The sequence below is a fragment of the Pezoporus flaviventris genome, unplaced genomic scaffold (assembly GCF_033815535.1).
Source record: "Pezoporus flaviventris isolate CSIRO_AGI_PZ_B2104156 unplaced genomic scaffold, CSIRO_AGI_Pfla_v1 ptg000025l, whole genome shotgun sequence".
Classification (NCBI taxonomy): Eukaryota; Metazoa; Chordata; class Aves; order Psittaciformes; family Psittacidae; genus Pezoporus; species Pezoporus flaviventris.
Genome location: NW_026892573.1, coordinates 16,827,789 through 16,849,753, shown reverse-complemented (window position 1 = coordinate 16,849,753; position 21,965 = coordinate 16,827,789). Strand labels below are relative to the sequence as shown.

General features: G+C 39.5%; 1 long non-coding RNA gene across 3 annotated transcripts in view; it reads right to left on the bottom strand.

Moving 5' to 3' along the window:
• The window catches only part of LOC133271514 (uncharacterized), a 31,214-nt gene extending 9,471 nt beyond the window's left edge, over positions 1 to 21,743 (bottom strand). The window contains exons 1-4 of one of the 3 annotated variants that reach the window (XR_009744169.1): positions 20,121 to 20,283; positions 18,974 to 19,266; positions 2,671 to 2,756; positions 593 to 2,538 (exon numbers count right to left, since the gene is read on the bottom strand). This is a non-coding gene — a long non-coding RNA (uncharacterized LOC133271514). Of the gene's footprint in view, positions 1 to 592; positions 2,539 to 2,670; positions 2,757 to 18,163; positions 19,267 to 20,120 lie in introns of those variants that run through there. The other 2 variants (XR_009744170.1, XR_009744168.1) reach the window with 2 other exon arrangements.
• Positions 21,744 to 21,965: the final 222 nt, after the last annotated feature.

Below are 21,965 nucleotides of genomic sequence, written 5' to 3'. Positions count from 1 at the left end.
TCACAATGTAAAATAAGGAATGATGAGTTGCACTGACAAACTAAAATTCATACTTTAAACATTAGTACCACATGTTGTTAGTCTTAAAAAGAAATTTATTCTTTAGAAGAAAATCTTCTGATTATACTATGTCCACCTCAAAGAGCTAACTTGCTGCTTTCTTTAAAAGATTGCTGATGAATACTGGAATATGTCTCCGTATAAAGTCACAGCCATGATGAATGTGAGATTCCACTCAAAGCACTGTCTGACCCCAGAATATATATCATTTATTTAGAGCAAAAAGAATTAGGAATTACCTATGCAACAGGATCATACATTACTAGTTACTTCAGCGAGAGACATTTACAACTGAAATGCTTCAGGTGAAAGCAGGGAATAGTGAAAGAATATCTCACTAGACCAAACACTGTTCCTTAGCCTCTGGTCAAAGTCTGACCTCAGCTGAAGCTGGAGCCATTCTGTTTGGCCGTACAGCCCAGACATGACCACATTCCTCCCAGAAGTGGGAATCAGCATCACTAGGTATTTCACGGGCCCTGGTGCAGCAGGTATGCTGAGAATAAAGTGCACATGAAACATGCAGCAAAGCTGGTGTTGTGGTGACCAGTTTATTATCTGCTTTCTCATGAGAAAAGACAACCTCAAAGCCATTGCTTTCAAAGTTTGCTTACTGTGTGGAGGCAGTGCTGCTGGGGGTCAAGATGCAGTGAGTGTGCACTACTTGCCTGCTGTGCTGGCAGCAGATTGCACAGCCATGGAAGATAGAGTTACTCACCAAAGAGTGTGTGGTAGGTTTTGATAACATATGAACAGATGCTATTTAACCCTACCCAATGCTTGTGCAGTTCCAGGGAAGAGTGTGAAAAAGGGAGGAAGAAGGGAAAGAAAATCCCAAAATGTGGCAGAGATATGTTATCAGTCCTTTTGCTATTATGAATATGAACAGGAGGTATCCATTAAGCCCAGCATTTTCGCTGAATAATTAGAACTCTGATAGCCATTAGAAGCAGGTCATATTTAATAGCAGTTGACTGCCTCAAGTCTTTCTCCTACAGTAGATTTAAACGATTCTTTGGAAAGTGAACTAACTTTGTTTCTCCTGCACAAGACTGGGAGAGGGGAAAAGGAAAGGCATTTATTTTTGCAGTACTGGATCCCTTGCCACCCACTCCCCTCTGAATCTCAAGTGCTATCTGCTAAGTCAAAATGAACTTTAATAAATGAGCTGAACTCATTAGCTATGTGAAGCTCATGCTTACAGTCATAATGATTTTAAAATGTGTGGCTGCATCTTGAAGAAGAACAGAGCTTGACATAATTTCAGTTATCAAATACTGGTAATTGACACAGAGACAGGCTGTGCTTTACACTGGGTTATAATTAATCCACTTCAGTGACCTCAAAGGCTACACTTCTGAGAAATCTACCACTTACGTTTTGATTCTTTGTCAACTACTTCAGCAGACATAAATTACAAATGAGGTACTAATGAAGTATTTCATCACCTGTTTACCTTCAGTGATCAGTTCCCTTACCCTAATTTACAGGAGGCACAATTTTTTTGAAGCTACTGTCAGCTGGAGCTGCCTTTTACTCTGAGCAGTTATAAATTAGCACATAGCTGTGCTTACTCTCATCGGCTCTTTGTTCTGGTTTTAAAATACTACAGCATAGGAGGAAGTAAGTTTAAGTTTAGAAACTGGTGGATAAGAAAAGAAATATTTGTATTTTCTGGTATATTCTTTTCCTTAAAGTCTCACTAAATGGAAGGAAATTCCTCCACTGATACAAATACACCAAATCATACTGCAGTGAGTGTGACTGTGTCTATTTACACCAGTATGGCATTTGACTCATGCAGAAATTAAGTCCTGCCTTATTACCAAGCACTTGGAGTGATATTGAAGTACAAGTCAAAGAATCACCTCAGTATGCCGAAGTATTGCCACTGAAATTCTTACTTTATGTCTGTGGTGCTCATATAACTGTCTCTAATTTAAAATAGCAAGGCTCAATTCCCACATTCAGGCTGAAAAAAACATGGAGTAATGGATAATTTGAGTGATGAGTAAGCAACAACTTCACTTTCTGAGGCTGTAGGTGAGGCACAGCCATACGAACTGCCTTGTCCTTGTCCCGACCTGCTGCTCTGACACTCAGGCTGCTCCTGATCTGCTCCTGCTCCTGCCAGCGGCTTCCTTCAGTCCTTATAGTACCTTCCCATGGGCTTTGCACTCTTGCCCTCTGTGATGGAGGCTTTCTACTCTCCTAGGCACCAATGCTTTTACCCTCATCAGTTCCTCCAGGCATCCTGATCAGTTGTCTTCAACTTCTTCCTGCTGATGACAGTGGTTCTCCTGCTCTTTTTTGGTGTTCTCTCCCTTTTTGGGGGCTACTGTGGGGTCCACAATAGCTTTCAACCCAATGAAAGCTAAGTATTCTTCCTGGTTTAAATGTGAATGCTCCATATTTTATGCAGTGGCAATACTTCTAAGTCATGAAAAAATAGGAAAAATCTCATGTTTTTCCAGAGACCTAGGAGGAAGAGCGAAGAAATTTAATTATTGAGAAACCTACATGTAAGTTGTGAGTTCTGTTTGATACTGGGCACTTCACATGGAACCTACTAATAGACTCACAGTTGGCTGGCGTTCAGGGCAAACTTACTTTTTAAGTCTGAACCAAACCAGTGAAGGTGCCATGTGACAGATCATCTGGAATATGTTGTATGTTGAGGTGGAACAGGAGGTTGCCTGACAAATGACAGTAGGAATAAATTTGTTTATTATTTGGTGAGGTCCTTAATTGGCTCCTTCAGGGAGAGAATTGAAGAAAAGAGACAGAGAAACAGTTTAGGCTCCCTTGTCCTGGAGAGAGAGGCAGCTTGCAAAAGGCAGGGAGAGATGAAGGATCTCGGGCAATGCAGGGGCCTCTAACACTGCCAGACATGAGGCATTGAAATGTACCTAAACATACAATTTTTTCTACGCTTTAAAATTTGCTGTAGTAAATAAATCCACAAGTTACTGCTTAAAGAAAACTGCAAACTTTTTCTCAGTTTACTTCCACTGACAAACATCCTTGAAAAAACAACCTGGAGTACCATGTAACTGGAGCTGAGGAGAAAGAGTGATGAAGGTACCAGGGGGTCGTTGAGCTCAACACCGATGTGGTGTCCCAGGGCACCAAATTGGTCAGGCAGGATTTCCCCGTAGTAAAGCTGTGCTGGCTGTTACCAACCACCTCGTTGTATAAGTTGTAAGGATGCTGGGGAGGGACTCTTCATTAGGGACTGTAGTGATATGACGAGTAACAGGTTAAAACTTAAACAGGGGAAGTTTAGACTGGATGTAAGGAGGAAGTTTTTTACTGTTAGGGTGGTGAGGCACTGGAATGGGTTGCCCAAGGAAGTTGTGAATGCTCCATCCCTGGCGGTGTTCAAGGCCAGATTGGACAGAGCCTTGGGAAACATGGTTTAGTGTGAGGTGTCCCTGCCCGTGGCAGGGGGGTTGGAACTAGATGATCTTAAGGTCCTTTCCAACCTTAACTGTTCTATGATTCTATGATTCTAAATGTCCCTTCCCCCATGGGCTGTGAGACTATGCTTTACACCTAATGTTGGCAGACATGAATAGTGCAGGTATGCAGGTAGGAACAAGGGGTGGACTTTCAGTTGAAAGTAGAGAAGTGTAAGTTGCAATATCCTTCAAATGCAGAGAGATTTGATGCTATTCTTTGATGCCATGTAGCTTCAGATCTACCTTGAAGGAGGAAAATCAGATTTAGAGAAGCAGTTAGGGTCTTGTGGACTTCCAGGAGCTTGGACAAGGTTAAACATCACATAAATTGCATATACTTCTGGGAAATCATTGAATCATAATTCTCTCTTTCATTCATTTCTTTGGTAGCAATATGGCCTTGTGCAGTGTTTTAGTCTCCATTTTTTCCCCAGCACTAGACTGACTTTTAAAGGCCAACAAGAAATTGTTAATCCAGTTTTACATAGAAGGAGTTTGAGTAGAAGGAAACTGGAAATTAACATTCCCCCACTTCCAAAAGCAAAAGCATGGCAAAACTACATGCAACTAAAGCAATCTGGGTAAATCCAAATTCATCTTTTCCTTGCCCAACTCAAAATATTTGAAAACACAAAAATTCCCCGACGAGGTTTGTATGCTTTTCTTAGGATTCAGACTCAGAAAAGAGCTTGTGTCCATGCTCAATTATACACACATACTCAACTTCTCTGCTGAACTTAAGCCTAAACTTGCTGTCCTTCCAAGCTTTGTGATTGGTACACGTTTTCATTACAAATCTGATTTAAGTAAATAAAAAAATGCTACAGAAAGCAGAAGACTGTGTGTCTGTTTCTGTTTTAACAATTACATGCACTTAGAGATTATAATTACATAGTCATTAAATTCCATTCATATAAAATCCTGGCTAGCATATTTTTATGAAGTAATTCTTACTTTCCATAGCCTTTTTCTCACAAAACTGGCAAATGTATATTTGTTGCAAGTCAAGAATTATCTGAAAGGTAAATTTCATATTAATGAAACTGATGTGCTTTCTTTTAAAATATCTTTGGTTATTTTATTGCTTACCATAATTTAAGACTTGGCTGTATAACAAGTGTTTTTCTTTGGCAATTGCTAAAATGGTCTGTGTGTGGTCAAGACAGCTGTGTCTGTTGTTACTGAACATAATGCTGACTTAAGTAACCAGTATCCACTTCAAGTAGGATTTTAAACCTTTTTGCTTTCTTTCACTAATACCAGGTTACACAGACAGAGAAAAGGGGGGCCAGTGCTGACCTGTCTCGCTTGCTGTTCTGCAAACTCTGCGGCAGGCAGATAGAGCATGAACAGATTGCAATCTCTGCCTTCAAACCTTCAGCAATGAACAACAGCCGAGCAATTTCAGGATGTTGTGTTTTGGGGTTCATCTCCCCATCTAACAAAATACTAATCCTCAAATGACTTCAATTTCCACTTCCAAAATGTTCTGAAGAAATCTTGTGCTGTCTGGTGCAACGCTTTGGTCTTTGAGCTGCACAGAGGTGGTCTGATCCCTATCTCACTGGGAACTGAGAAACAATGTCACCCTAGTCAACTTATAAGTAGTATATACAATATCTAAACTTGGCATGAGAGGAAAATTGCCCCATGATTACACCACTCAAGGAAGTACTTTTAAAGCTAAGAAGGGAGATGGGGATCAAACAGATATAAAGGGCTTTAGGGCAACTGTGCCAGCTGAGGAATTCATGCCTGAACAACAGCGGGTGGTAGCTGCTGCCTTCCCAGACAGACTGCACCTCTGTCCATGTCATACACCAGCTGCCAGCACACAAGTCCCAGGGAAAACCCCAGATGGGTGCCGCTGCTGCTGAGCTGCTGCCCAGCCTACCTTTGCAGACCTTGCCCACTTTGGGGGTACTCCATGCTTACCAGGGAAAAGCATGGGCCAGGGGTAGCTTTCACCTCTGCACCCCCTTTTCCTAGAATGACCTCCCTGTTGAGGGGACAAACCAGTCCCTAGGCTGTATATTATGTAATTTATATGTAAATGAGGTGGAGAATATGCACAAACGGGCTGCAGATATGTTGCTCCAGCGGATTCCACAGTGCAGAATCTGGTTTCTATCAGAAGCATACACAGATGGGGTTTCTGCAGACTAAAGAAACCAAGATGTGATTGCTTTTAAAGAATGTACCTACTGATACAATGCTGAGAGAAAACAGGAAAGCACTAAGTATTTGAGTCTTAAAATAACAGTTTTTTTCTGGTCATGAAAGATTTTGAGCTATACCTCCTATTGCACTCAAACATTTAGCTATTATTCAGGGAATATGACTGTTGAGATTTATTCCAACACATTCCAGAACACCCTTGTAAGATGAAATTTAACATCAAGTGAACAACATGTCCTACATAAACCCTTTTTTAAAAGCACATAACAAAAAAAAAGCAAAAAAGAAAAATCAAGTGTTGTTTTAAATTAACCCTTCAAGGTCATGTTGGGCTTAAAAGTTTTAAATATATGTTTAGTTTACTGCAATGTGTTCTTATACAGAAAGAACATGTCCCCATTTCACACATGATTGATCCATATACAATAAACACATTTTTAAAGGTGAACTATCCACAGTTTTTAAACATTCGTGTTACAACTGAATCCATGCAAATATATGTGTGAAGAGTTTGAAAAGTTTTTTTTTTCTCTAAACAAATAATTTCTTTCTTAAAAGATGCATAAATCAGTTTATTTCTGTTGGATTCACTGGACCTACCACAATTTGCACTAGCTAAAAATCTGGCCCTCATTGTTTAATCCACAGATATACTTTGTCACTGTAGTTTGTGTAAACATGAGGTCAGCTAGTACTTCCAGACCCAAATGAGCTCCTTGATAGTTCAAATTCAAACTCAGTTTTAAAACTGAATTTTTCTGTCATCATTTTTCTTACAACTGACCACAAGTAGACACAGAATGTTGGTGGGTTTTGTGGTAGGTTTTTTCTGGGGATTTTTAAATGTAAGTGCCCTGCTCTTCTCCAGACACAAAAATGTAAGTGACCCATTAAAAGTTAACATAGCTGTGTGTACTATTCTTAATAAGCTTTCAAAGAGCATTCTGTAATAGCCCAAATAAATCTAGCATCCAACAGATTCTCATTGTTTGAGTCCATCCACATTATAAACTGTGCATAATGTCTTTTTTTTTTTTTTTTAACAAATAAGACTATTTTTAAGCTATGGGAATGCAGGCAAGGAAAAGAAATAGGTGAATTTCTAGTTTATTCCATAATTTAAAATCCACACATGAGATTGGACAGGATATGTCTTCTTTTAATGTGCGAGGGCCATCCCATAAGGAATCTGAAATAAAACAGTTATTCACAAATGTGGTTTCAGACACTCGTGTTTTATACACAGTGTCAGTATTATTAATTTTGTCTTGCATTTCCCTGAATAATTCAAACTACTTTGTAGTCAAAGCAGTCAGAAACATAAACTCGTTTCATTACCTCACAGCTACATGGGAATCAAACACAAAGGATATTTCATGGTGGACAGCCTTGCTGAACACATTAGGGGAAGAAAAAAGTACTTAATCCACTTAAAACTATTGGGAGAATTTCAGTTGGCAAACTGGTCATACTGGAATTTGACCATATGCCACCAACATCTCTATGAAATGCTCTAAAATGCAGTTTCTCAGGAATGAAACAGTTGATTACTGTATTGAGAGGTGAGAGAAGTTTAAAATAATAAATAGTCTAGAAAATAACATGAGGAGAAAACTGAAAGTATTAATGACCATAGTGCCATATACTTTCAAAGTACTTTTTATCTGAGAATGTCAAATGAATTTTTACACATGTAATTCTTTAATACAGGCAAATATTATGCCAGTGTTACAGAGGAGTAAACTTGTACCACTTGCTTTAGGCAATACAGATGGTTAATGGGAAAGCAGAGAATATGGTTAGTAATTCTGAGTTATACTGTGCTGTTTCAATCACAAGACCTTTTTCTCTCTGAGGTGCTTCTTATGCACTGAGGACCACATTTGGAAAGATTTATACGAAAAGTTGGGGCAGAAACCTATCAGGACTTTCCAAAACACTGCGCAGATCCAGGACGAGTTACTGTGAGCACCTAGGTCTGAGCCTTGCAAGCTGAGCAGGACCGGAAAACCGCAGAAAGCGTCTCCACAACAGCACATCACTGAGGTACTGGCTACTTTAAGAACACAGCACTCAGTTGGTCCAATCTAGATCCACTTGATATCCCCAAAATCAGCTTCTCATGAGCTGAAAATGAGGAATTTTGCTAAGACACAAATCACTGCAATCTTTTATTTCTGAGATGTGTTTCCAGCTTTACCTATGCTGTTTACGTTACTCTAAGTGACCATCCTTGATGGTGGTTTAGAAGTTCTTTTGTCATCTAGAAATTGAAAAATGAGATCTACAGATTCAGAGACTTTGCTCTTCATGGAATAATAGTTGAGTTGTCATAAAGAATTGGTGTGGAAAGCTGCTGTCAGACTTGGCAGTTCTTACCCCAAAAATCAAGCTTTGATGTTTTCTTTAGTGTTGAGGGTTTATAATATAAATACAAAAGCAAGGATTAAGTTTTATAGGTAGTTTACCAGACTAAACATAGTTGTGAAAACTGTTAAAAAAAAAGAAAGAGTCCGAACATAACAACAACCTCCACAACGAAAAAAACATGAAATTTGGGAACTGCTGTCTACCAGCTCCACCACATGGCAAAGCAGTAATTTACAGTTCACCCGCTAGAAGGAGGATAATTTAAAACAAAAATCTCAGTCTGCCTCAATTTCTTCAGCAGGCATCTCTTCAGTGGAGATGTCCCAGAAAGCAAACTGTGATAAAGCCAAAATAGGCTTTGTAAGACTGCAACATATGGCTTGCCAGAACAGACAGTCCTATTTAAATGAAAAGGTGTCTTTCTTTGCAAGGTTGGAAACGATGTTTTCTTACATGTGTGTAGGACATTAGAGATTGAGTTCTGCTTGGAGCTCCTGTTCATGACCATAATATGCTTAATTAAGAACTCTCTTGCTCCAGGAATGGAAAGAGAAGACAACGATGAAACTGAGGTACTATAAGGTTACCCCCCCTGCTGTTCCATGAGCCCACCAGCCCTTGGATGTTTCATCCTGTTCTACTTGGGAATAAGAGTACAGCTGTAGTCTCTGTCCCTGGAAATGCCATGAAGGAAACGTGTTTCTGCACTCTTTGGAGGTAGACACAGCCCTTATCCATTGTGTCCAGGAGAGCAGACATTCATATTGAAAAAGGCAAATGGATCTGTCTTGCGAAAAAAATATATAAGGCATTAAATATGTTATTCAGGATACAAGTTATCTTGATTAGTCCAAGTCAAGCTACTAGACAAATGAGTGAACTTTTTTTCTTTCAATTAAAAATAATTAAAAAAAAAAGATTGTGCAATGACACCGCTACAGCATTCATGTTTGTGCAATGTATTCTTAGCTGCTGTGTTCCTCAGTGTCTATACTTATGGAATGATTATGCTTGATTAATTTGGAAACACGACTGTGTGACAAGTCACTGATGGACACACAAAGCATGTCACACAATGGACTCAAAATGTGGAGCAGTATAATCACCATAAGTAGAAACTGGAGTTGACTCACCAGTTTTCTCGAAGTTTTCCCTGGCAAATATCTCATGGCAGCTACAGCAGCTGTCAAATTATTGGTCAGTATCTGCAGATTCCTCACTTGCTAATTACAGAAGTTTCTGCAGGGCTCCTTTGAATTGAGCATTCAGATGGCACTCTTCTAATTCATGAAGCATGGGACTCTTCATTATTAAAAAGTATTTTAAAATTGAAACAGAGTTACATACTGATGTTTGTTGGCTTCATATTTTTCTACAAATAGCTCTGCATTTTTAATATAATTTCAGAAGGTACATTCTAATAAATTTTTCAAATTTAGAACAAACTTTTTTTATACAGATTGTGATACAAAAAGGATCTCCAGCTATTTTCCAAAACTGGAAGATTTATGACAGAATTCAGTGTATGGAGCTAGTATTTTAAGTAGCATGGGCTTACCAGAGAAGACAGGGAAGATTAGGATTTCTAGATTTATCTAACATAAGGCAGAAAATACCTCAATTCACATCTCAGCAAGAAAAATCATTATGCTTATATGCCTACATAAAATCAGGGCAGGTTGTCTGGGAGGAAGAAGATGGGGTAAATTGCAAGACTATGGAGAACACCAAGTTTTGATCATTACTCTCTTGACTTCTAGATATATTATTCCTGGCCACAGTTTTTCAATTCATTCAACAGACATCAGCTTTCTTTAGGCAGTGATTTTGCATTGACTAATCATTCACAAGTTACCATGAAATAAACAGCCTCATAAACTTAACTAATATTTGCTTTAAGATAGTACAGGGGAGCTTGTCCCATGGGTGGCAAAGTAGAAAAACACACATGTAGTAGCGAAGATGGGTGTGCTTCCAAATCTAGAGATAATGACTCAGGGATAGAAGTGGCCACAAAATGTTGACATTTTTTTTAAATTAACAGTTCGAACTTGTCAGTTAAAAGCACAAAATCATTCTAGTGCCACTAAAAATTGTCTCTAGTGGACCTAAACCAAATCACGGGTTTTGCTTTTTTCTGAAGTGTCATTTAGTTCTAAGTTCCATGCTTCATATTGAGATGCTTGCTTTCAAATCAGATTACTTCAATTTAATATTTTGTTCTGAACTTCCCCAAGGGCTTCCACATTGCTTTTTATGTCCTTTGATATTCTGTCTGCCCACTTTTTCATCAAAAAAAAAAATAAATTACTGACTTCACAGTAAAATTTATTCTCATAATCTATAATAAACAATCTATTTGCATTGGTTCCTTTCACTCCTACTCTGGGAGGACATAAAATCTCATATAATATGGAGAGAGGCAAAAAAAAAAGCAGCTTTTTACTTTGGCATATCTGTCCAATTTTCAGAGTACAGTAATCACTATGATGGATGTGAGAAGAGAAATAATGAGCCTCTTTGCTTTTTTTCTCTTCAGTCCATGGGTGGAAACCATGAAGCTTTTCAATCTAATCTTTCTTCACATCCATCCTTGATAAAATTCTCAGCAGTCAGCAGGGGTTTAAGAAGAAAAAAAAAGACACTGCCTGTCTTGTTTTTCAACATTTGGAAAGTTTTAAGCAGTATTGCAGGTGGGAATATGGTCACAAACATATTTTATTTTCCATAATTTATCTCTGCATTCTAAAATGAAAAATGTAATGCAGATTCTGACAAAATATGTTGGAGCCCTTAAAAAAAACAATAAGTGAGACAAAACAGAACATGCAAAATGTATTTTGTTTTTGCAGATAGGTTTTGTGTGAAATCAGGATTTAATTTTTTATTAACCTTTTTTAGAGGTGAGTGCATCTGCAGTGCTAGAATGCCATGTTATTTTGTAATATATTGGAGAGCAGATTCAGAGTATTCATAATATGAGTCTGAAAATCAAAAAAAGTAGAGAGCTGAGACAAAATGAAAAAACATCTACCAATCTAAGGAAAAGATAGGTCCACTTTTGTGTTTGCCACTTAACATATCTAATTCTAAATTAAAGGGACTCATAATTCTGATTGTCATACAGGGAAAAACGTGAAGTGCTCTTTCAAATAAAATATGTTCCTGTGGCTTTTTCAGTGGATCGTTAGGTCACAAATTGAGCTACAGAAAATTGCATTTTCAAAGTCAAATGCTACAATGCAGAAGTTTTCCTTTCGGATTTATATATAAACACAAACAAGAAAATGCTACACTTATAAAAGCATCATCTTACAATAAGCTTCCTGAGGTACGTAACTTGCCCACTGCCACTTTTCTTCCCTTGAAATGCTTTTAGTCCTTCTCCTGACAGGAAGTGTATAGGCTGGCACTTGGAAGAAGCCTTTATCAAAGGAGCCTGCTGTTACCTACAAATTTGATGCTGCTATTGTGGTTACAAAGGGAGCTGCATACTCTCACAGTTAATTGCCACAATCTGTCATCTCTGAGATTTAGGGATTGGTGTTTTTTTAAGGGGATATTGGTGTTCCAAAACTCTGGCTATGGGGTTGGCAGCCAACTCCCTTGGGTCATGTCTGGAGGCTGGAGCCTGCCAGCAGTGGGTCAGGATGGCCACAGTCAAATTCGGTGGGGTTGGAGTTTTATGTGCCTTGAGAGGCAGTTGCCAAAACATAAGCAGCTCAGTTTTGACCATGAAAAAGCCCCTGATAAAGCTAATGTCAGTGAGAGAAAGGAGGTGAGGTAAGCACCTGTAAAGGCTCTGGAGGATTGGGCACAGACCTGAGAGAAGAAACAGTTTGGCCAGTCACTCACTTGAATAGGACAGGGAGAATTCCACAGAAAGATTATGGTAAAGGTCAATCATCGGGGAGAAGTGATTGGAGACTTTCCTGTGGTGTCCTTGATTTTTGGGGTTGAATGGTTGCACAGAACAGCAGGAAGAGCTTGCCAGTATAGGTAATGCCCAGTGCATAAGGCTTTCTTCTAGCATTTGGAACACCACCAAATGGTGGGACACCACCATCTGGGACAAATGCAATAGCATTAAGGGAAGTGGAGGTTTGTGGTTCTGTGAGCTGAGTGCGGAATACAGCTACTGGGAAAGACAATCTATCAAAAGAGGCTGGATGATACATCCAGACAGGGAGAGCGCTGTACGATGCTTATGTGAATGTTAGCTCATGAACTTCATGTCAGTCCTTATTTGCTGAGGAAATTTAAGTTCTCTCCAGGTGTCAAGCTGCCAGCCAGCCATAACAATATGTTATCCCCCGTTTTGGTTCTGCTCCCAGCTAGGAGATTTTTGACACATAATATATATTGACAAGCAGAACTTCCTGAACAGCATCTGAGTAACCATACTTCATTAACACGCTAAGCAGGGACACAGAAATGTGATTGGATGGGAGGAAATTCAGAATAAATAAATTTGTAATTAATAAAACAAGAAATGCAGAGTGGGTTTGCTGGCCTTTGCAATACAGATAGAACACAGACAGTTTGCTGGACTGACTTCTAAAACTGCTAGTTGGAACTAGCAAAAAGTGAATGGAAGCAAAGTGGCTTTTAGCTACATAAATTATGAAAACATTTTGATATCATATACAGAAAAAGGAATAATTTCTGTGCACACAATTGTGGTTTTAATATAAGCTCAATGGATCACACTTATCAAAGAAGTGGTGAAAACTGACTGCAGCTACATTCTAGCCACATTCTCAAGCAGCATCAATCTCTGTATCTGAACATCTCACATGACTTCAAAGGAAAACAGAAACCCTTCCTCTCTTTGCATCATTTGTAGGGATTTGCTTTGGGTTTTATTTTTTTCAACTAAAGGCAATTATGCTGGAAGGTCCACATCAAAGAAAATGCCAACCTTAGGCCTTTTTGCACTATCCAGGATGGGGAGTGCAATGGATAGTCATCTATTTAGGGTATCCCATCACATGCCCTGGCCAGAGTATGTTTCACAGTATTAATGGTGGTGAGGTTAAAGTCTGGCTTTTCTTAAGAAAAGCTGGATATCATCATAGCCAGCTGTTCTGATTTGGTGACTATTTATTAACATCTTTAGTAATTATGCATGGCAGATTTCATGAGAACACAATCATACATCTTGTGTAAATTAATGCCCTCAATAAAACCTGCCCAGGCTTATGCAGTTAGCTGCTTCATTAAAGTGTGTTTCTCCCGTTAAAATGTTTAGCTATTGCAGGCATATGCCCCTTCTCAGGCACAGGCTGTGCATGTTTTCTGTGCTTGTTCTGCATGAGAAACTCTCATTGACCCAAATAAGGGCTCAGTGCACGGGCCATATGCTAAGAATATGGAAATTGCTTTGAGAATATGTTGAACTTCCATATCCCCATTATAACCACAGTATGGGTGTCACTGCTGTATGGTCTTTTGCAAATGGATAAAACTTCATCATTGAAGTCAGTGGAAGTTTTTTCTCTGAATAAAATGAGATGATGGTTTCAAGCCCATTGCCCCTTGGGCTGCTCTCAGCTGCCTTTGATTCCTCTGACCAAGGGTATTGTGCACAGTCTTATGGTCTCTTCTGGGATCAGATATCCCCAGGGAAGGATCCTTTGCGTCTATCTGGAAGGATCCCAAAATACTGCCAAGTCATTTCTCTTGTCTTCAATGTTCTCCTGTTTCCCGGAGAGTACATTAAAGTTTGGGGTGAAGCCTTTCCTGAGTGCCTGATTAGGTGCAGCCCTAATACTGAATAACTCAGGCAAAGTAACTAAGTGCATAACAATATAGGATTTATTTCACCTCCCTTTCCCTGTCTCAAAGTTAAGCACCTTATGTGAGTCAGTTGGGTAAGTCTCTGTATAAGTGAGGAGAAATAAGCACCACCTCAGGGTTATTCAACCCGTTTTTAGCTAAGAATATCAGAACATAGACATTTTCTAATGTAGAAATTTTCATCTGGATGTACAATTATTCAGCTCAGAAATTACTTCAGATACTACCTTAGAAAAGCAGACTTGGCGTAGCTGAATAATAATTCTCAATGCAAAAGCCTGAAAGATGTTTTCATTCAGTGACAGGCAGCAGTAGGAAGAAAGGACAGCTCTGATGTTCTCATCAACATACTGAGGCAACATACAGAGCAATAAGCGGTTGGCTGGGTAGGTTTTTTGCTTAAACCAAAATATTTTTTAAGTTCTTCTTAACATCAGGCACAAGTCCTCAGTGCCAGTGTGTGTGAAAATGTTTTTACCACTTTTCCCATTTTTTTTTAAAGGTTACCTAATTTTTTCTAGTCTTGAGGTATTTCAGATTCTTTTAATGTGTCAGGACTAAAATGTTTTCACACTTTGTATTGAAAACACTGGTTTCATTTTGTGATCTCTTCCTGAGTCTGCCATAGAAATGTTAGCAGGAAAAATTCTTTTAAACCAAATATTCACCAATTTCTTAAATTTTGTAAAATCCAATAGCTCAGTAACTCTATTTAGATTAATACTGATGCCACATGCTTTAAAGAAACGTAGGTTTACTACAGATATCATTCCTTTTCACATGACCTATTCTGCCCAGATTTCAGTTTGAATGGGCATATGAATCCTACTTTAAAAGGTATTGTTATAGCAGGCAGGGTACTGTCTTGGTATGGAGTGTTGAATCATGTCATTGTTTCTTCTTAAAAAATACCCGTGTTCTATCTCAGAGAGGGTTGCCTCACATTAAAATGATTCCTTTATAAACAGTTTGCTCTGAGTTCAGGGCAGCTCCAACCTAGAAGTTCAGCAATTTACTCTGTTTCTCCACTTTTATGACATCTTTTTGTTTTTAGCTCTATAAGGCTACACCCATGTGTACACAAACGTGCACGCTTAGGCACACACATGTACAAAATGGGCCAGAACATGAGTCATGACAAGCTGCTCTGCGTTTCCATAGGTGCACCTCAGCATAGTCACAACAATACAGAGCTCCCCAAAATGTGCTGCTTTAGACTTTTATCTCTGGCAGTGCAAAGCTGCATGAGCCATACGGATAAGAGGGGAGCTTGTGCTTTGGAGTAACCCAATCCCTTTCTTTTTGATGCATCTGCTGACAGGAGCACCGCCTGGTCCTCTTCTGGCAGGGTTGCTCAGTGGGATGGGGATTCTGTTCACCAGGACATGGGCAAAGCCATTATCCCTTTTCACATCAGACAATGGCATACTCCTTATGCTGCTATATTATTTCAGTTTTTTCATGTTTCTACTGACCACAGATTTTGTTTGTCATGTACCTCTGTGCAAAATGAGTGAAGGGTGAACAGAGAATCTAGAAGCACATGTGTCTACACTCCCTTTGTACTGATGCAAATGATGATGCAAAGTGAAAGGCAAGGGTAAATTATGTACCTTGGGGCAGGTTGTAAGCCTCTACAGGCAAAATTGATTAATTACTGACATAAACAGACTGATTAACTTAGTAAGATTATAATCAGGTCTCAAGCCTTTTGTTTGTACAACAGTAAATCAAAGGAAAGTGAAACGGCAGAAATTAGATTTGTATGTTTCTGTATGTCTGTATATACATATACAAAATACATCCCCACAGCACAGGCAGAAGGGAGGAATAAGTATCAGCCTATTGGTTTTCCTTATGTTATCAAAAGTGAAGACAAACCCGTGATTTATTTTCTATATTTTGGATGCAACCAGTCAATGTGTGCTGTGCAGCTGTGACATAAAACTTCTTTCAAAGAGGGCTAATACTAAAGAAAGATATTGCAAATATGTGACCTGTGCTCTGGTTTTGTAAAGTATTTTTCTAATTTCATCGCTCCAGGATAGAGCTTTATAACTTAAGCCAGAATCGTTGAAAAATGTTGCTACTTTGCTACTGCAGGCAAAATCTGTACAGAATAGGATTTATAATATATACAAACTCTCAGAGAGTTCCTTTAAACTTACGGAAACTCCTATAATACAGTTTTACTGAAGTCCAAAATAAGTCCTGGCCAAAGTTTTTGCTGAATATGTTGAATTCTAAAGCAGGCCTGGGTCTCAGCATGATTTTCCTACTGTCTCTTGAACAAAAACCACCTTATATTCGATGCAGGAGCATAACCCATAAAACATGCACAATAAGATGTATAGAAATCCATCTCTTCCAGCCTAATGAATTTAATCAAGATCAACAGTTGTGTGAGATCAGTTTTGGCAGAAACTTGTGCAGGTGCAGATTTCTATTGCTATTCAGTCAAACCATCAAACAGGAACTCCCTTGTGCTTGAATAACATCTACCTTTATCTCAGGCATTTTAATGAGTGAGCAGCATATGTTTTAGACACAGAACTATGCTGGATGCAAAGCACACACACCATGACAGACACTATAGGATTCATGGGGTAGGTTTTTCCTGAAATGTTTTGAAAGGCAAAACACAGGCTCCTGTCCTACAGCTGTCTCAGCTGTAGCTCTTGAATAACAAGGATTTTGCCTGGGCATAGAGGATATGAAGGCAGGAGAAAAGCCACAGAAACCAGTGTTTGTCTGACAACAATCTTCTTTCCCCCGTGTGGGTGTATCTGCATCATACTGCATCCAGTGGTGTTTGCACCAGCCAAGGAAGGCATTGGCAGACAGGTATCTCCCATTTTCCTCCTTCCTTTTGCCCTCCAGCACTGTCCTTACTTGCTATCAGCATTTTCTCACCACTATTATGTTATAGCTCAGCCTATTTTCCAGGTACAAGAGCAGGAGGTGAGGTTTTAGCAAAAAATGCCCCCATTTGTCTCCTGCTCCATCTTGCTTTTGTGGGGACCCCTCTGCACCCCAAATGTCCTAAGAAGTTAGGGCACTTCTCCAAAGGAATATTCCTGTATTGCCTGCTTAATGTTGACATCAGAAAACATAACACATGGTTTTCCCCATGCAACTTCCTTCCTGAGTGCTATGGCTCCCTCAAAGTAACAGCAAAGCACTCATTAGCTGAGCACACTCTGCCTTAGAGGGAAGCACAGAGCTGGTGCTGGCAGGCAGACACACCATGCTTGAGGCTGGGGACAGATCCAGAACCCAACAAAGCAGGTGGAAAGGTGGTCATTGACTATGGTGAGGTCTGGATCAGACCCCTGTGGAAAAATATGCTTGCTGTGAACTGTGTACAGGGAAATTCCATTTATAGAGGAGTCAAATGAAATGCTCAAATTGCTTCAATCCATGAACAAATTGCATTTCTACTTATAATGAATTTTGTCTTATAGGCCCCAGTCCAGTCAGGCACTTAAGGACCTGCATATCTTTTAGCCGATGAATAAATCTCTCAGAGGCAGTATGACTGGGCTACTGCATCTGGGCAGAAGTGCAAGTTTTTCAGTGAAAAATAAACAGGTTTTATTTATTTTACTCAGAGATATATGAAACGTGTAATTTTGCAGTAGCATGTGATTAAAAAAATCCTGACATTTTCAATTGTACATTTACTGCCTGTGTGTTTCGGAAATTAACTAACTTAGCTTTTAATATGTAACCATATAACTTAGTTCTTGGCACAGTTTCATCTTTTTTAGCTAATATTCTCCATTCATTTGCATGTGTCACACAGTTCAGCAAAAAATGTTTAGACATGTTACATTTTATAACATGTCTTGCTTAATAAAAAACATAAGAGAAAATTAAAACACAATTTCATTTTAAGCTGCTTGCAGACCACATCTTATATTGCCAAAATCACCTCATGCTGCTTTCATCTGACTTGCAACATTTTACTTCTTGTGTCTTAAATTGCATGTAATGACCATTTCAGAACTGTCTGATAGCTGAAGTTTCAGATTTAGAGATGTAACCTTTTTGCATATTTTTGTACCCCAACTGTGAAAGTAAACTTCAAAATCATTACTTTGGTTCATCCAAGTTTTTGAACTTCCCAGTGCTTGCTGCTATATAAAAACATAGATATGTATTTAAATACATGCTGCACTTTTCCTGCCCCAGACAGACATCTGGCTAGTTCCCATCTGCTGACTGTGACCTGAAGCATTTTCTTTTTCTCTCCCTCATTAGTTTGAGCTTTTGCTGAGGTTCAGTAGCACACATGCTGATCCATCAGTTGTTTTTATTGGCAAACAGGTCCATCATTAACAATCAGAAACTGTAGCATCTGCTAATTTAATAGGGAACCACATCCTATTGTACATTAGGTGTTTAGCAATGTGGGCATTTATCAAAACAATGATTAAGTGAAATACACGTGTGTAATATTAAGGATATTTTAGGCTATAAATAATGCATTGCAATTTCTCTTCATTTTTAAACAAACATAGGCATTTTACCACGGGGAAAAATTTGTCTAAATCTTTCTGGATAGTTTAACACTGGAAACCTTGGTCAAAACAATGCTTGTCTGTTAAAATCGTTTGCATGCCTTTTTATGCTGGGTGGGCTGCCCTTACCAGCAAACACAAAAGATCATGAAGGGTTTGAAGACTGCAGAACTGGTGTAGCGTATCTCAGTGGCATGCAGCCCACGTGGTCTTTTGCTTCCAGAAGCTCAGAATTGAAAAGTAATGAATTAACGTCATTCAGAAACACATTTTCAATACTTTAATGGCATCAGCAGCAGCACAAATTGCCCCATACTTAACGAATTCCCTTAGTGGAAAGAAAACATTTTTTTTTTAAATAAGGAGATTTCCAGACCAGGGATTTTTAACATGCATTTACTGGTTTCCAGGAGCTACCAGTATTCCCATTTAGATATTAGCATCACAGTGACAGATTCAGCTTTGTTAGATGACATGGGCATTCGTTAGTTGCAAATTGGTTTGTGGCACATCACTTAAAAGATAAACTCAAAACTCTGGGTTCAAAACCGGTGTTTTCTGTCAATCAGATGGTTTACTTACTCAATCCCAGAACAGCTGGTATTCAAAGAAAACAGGAAGTATCAACATGACTTGCCACAATTCAAGCTTTGACATAAAAGTTCTCCTAAACCATAAGAGCATGAGAAGCTGCAGGAAGCAGTGGAGATGCAGAGGCTGACAGTATCCCACCACTTTACACTGCAGCTGCTTGGGGGGAACAACAGCTGTCCTTGCTCCCAGGGAAGCGGCTCTGGGTACCTGCATCGCTTTTAGAAGCTCATGTATCAGGGTGTGATGAACAGGTACTGCATGCCAACTTTATTGAAACCTGTCTGCATTAAAAGAAAGAATGAAAGAAGTTTAATCAGAAAGAACTTAAGACCAAGCAGAGGCTGGATGAAAAGCTCATTGAATTAAATGGGAAGACTCCTGCTGGCTCACTGAGGGGTGGACTGTGTCCCAAATTCAGACCTCTGAAACTAATGCAAAATTTGTTTAGTTTTGTGCTTTTGAACATAGCTTTATTTTCTAAGCAGAGCCACAAACAGTTATGTGTCTGTTTCTGTGATCCTCTTCTCTTATGAAGTCATTCCAGCTCTTCTATCAGTAAACTTGTTGTAATATATTTCGTGCTTAGTCTTCAAAGAAATGTTAACATCCACAGATAAAAGGCTCTGTATGCTGTCCATGCCACAACTGTCACCAGAAAACCCAGGAATGATGACATGAGCAGATGATAAATATCCTGACACAAAAAAACTATTTTTCATAGGAGACATAAGCAAACCTTTGTTGCTGTCTCTATCTGTGAACCGAGGGACATATCCTCCCATGGAGATGCCTTTGGGCCGACTGAGCAGCCGATGCAGCTCGCTGGTGCCAGGTGACAGAGCAAAGCCCCTGCCCATGGTCTGATCCTGCCGTGGGGCACAGTCGAGTTGAGCTGGGAGAGCGCCGGTCAATGACTCTTCGCTGAAGGCATGCCATCCCCCACATCAAAAAGGCACCAGAAGCCTTCATATAGATCTGCACTGTATAATGGGCAGATTTTCGGCAAGGGCTCAGAAGACAAATGAAGCTTTTATCTGCTTTCCAGCCCTCTGCAATAGGAGTTTATGTTAAAGCCACTTAACCGTCTAGAGTGCAGCCCTGTGGATTACCTGTTTGTGTGAATCAAGTACATTACCTGATCACATGAGCGCCAGGGATAAGTCTTCTATAACTAGCTTTTCTTTGAAGGGATCTTCAGCTACTTTGGGATTCTCACAAAGAAGTGCCCCAAATGAGGCAGGATTAAGAACAAGCAATACTTCACTTTGGCTTGTGTTTCTCCGTCTTCGTTTATTTAGCTTTACCTGCTTACTTGGTCACTTATTTGTGTGTCATAACAGCAGGATGAGGAATAAACCTTCCAAAGTATAACCTTTACAGCTTCATGGGTTAAATATTATATAAAGAAGGGAGTGAGTGTGATAAAAGTGAATATCTCTTTCTGAACAGCAGTTCAAAAGACTTGGTAATTTTACAGGAGTTCTCAATTTAAATTGCTAGAGTTAAAATATTATTTTACCACACCTTTTTTTTTTTTCAACCATTAAAAATAATTAGCTCTGCAGAACATTTTAAAATTAAAATAACGATGAGGGATGTGTAAGCCATTTAATAACACTTAGAACGATACACCCTATTTCAGGAAATTGCACATGGAGGAGAAGGATCTGGGAAGGCTGAACACTTGAGTCTGTGTTTTGGGGGACTTTTCAGCTCTGTCCCTGCAGGCTTTGAGCTCACCCTTGTCCTGGGGTGCCTTCAGAAACTGCTTTACCACCCCTTTCTTCTCCACTGACAGGTTGGGATGTTGTCCCCTCTTTGCTGCTGAAAGCCACACCTCTGTGTGCCGTCACCATTATGTGTGGAGAGAACTTCCAGGGGCTGAGGGTCTCTCACCACCACCACTTCCACCAGTGCATCACCTGAAGACTGGACACTGACATTATCTACCCTCTCCCTGGTAATGTCCAGCAGCCCATCCTTCTGGAGTGGTAGCCATGCTACTGTATATTGAAGGACACTATTTTTGCTTTGAAAACACCAGTTTTCTTTTGTTTTGCAACTGCTCCAGAGCGGTTATGAGCACTCAGCAGCCTCTGGTTGCCTGTGAGCCCATTTTCCTCTTGCCAGGAGCTGCAAAGTAAGACAATCACTCTCAGTCCCCTAACAAGATGTGTTAGACAAGTGGCAATGTGCTGGTCAGGAGTGGAGCTGCTCAGACCAAAGCCCCCAAGACCTGTGAAAAATAAAATCTGAGAGAAGGAATTACTAGGGTCAAGCTGCTTTTCCCACCACAAAAGCAATGGAAAGCAAAAGAAGATACATCATAATCCTGCTATGAGGTTATGAGCTAAAGAGTTTGGAGGGAATATTTTTGGAGGAGGAAAGAATTTTCTGATCAGAAGGCTTTCCTCCTTTAGTGACCAGTTTAAGGTGGCTTTTTAATGTTGCTTTAAATCTGAAAACTGTCTGCCATCTGAAAAGTGACTCCAGCACTGCGCCTGCTGCCTTGTCTGTGCCGAGTGGATGCCTTATGCACACGAGCCCATTTTTCTTGGAAATGCATTACAGGTTTTACTTCCTTGTCGTGCTGTTCTAATAAATTAAAAGTCCATTCTGACTGCAAGACAGTACTTCTGTATGGAAAATAACATAACTTATCACTCATCACTGGTAATAATACTCTGCCTGAAGACATTCCTTTGTCAAGCCTGTTGTTGATCAGTTTATGCCCTAAAGGATTATACTTATGACTCAAAATAATGCAATTTCAGATGATATTTTTATTTATAAAGGTACAATCTACCTTTGAAAGAATCTGAACTTCTTTATCGTTACATCTTTTGACAATGAGACACTTTCTTCTCAGAGCTAAGTAAAGCCAAACTCCATATTGACAGCATGGACTGGCTGCAACAGACAGTGAGCAGGGCAGAAGGACAAATGGACAGAAGGAAGACTGAGGAAGCATGTTACACGC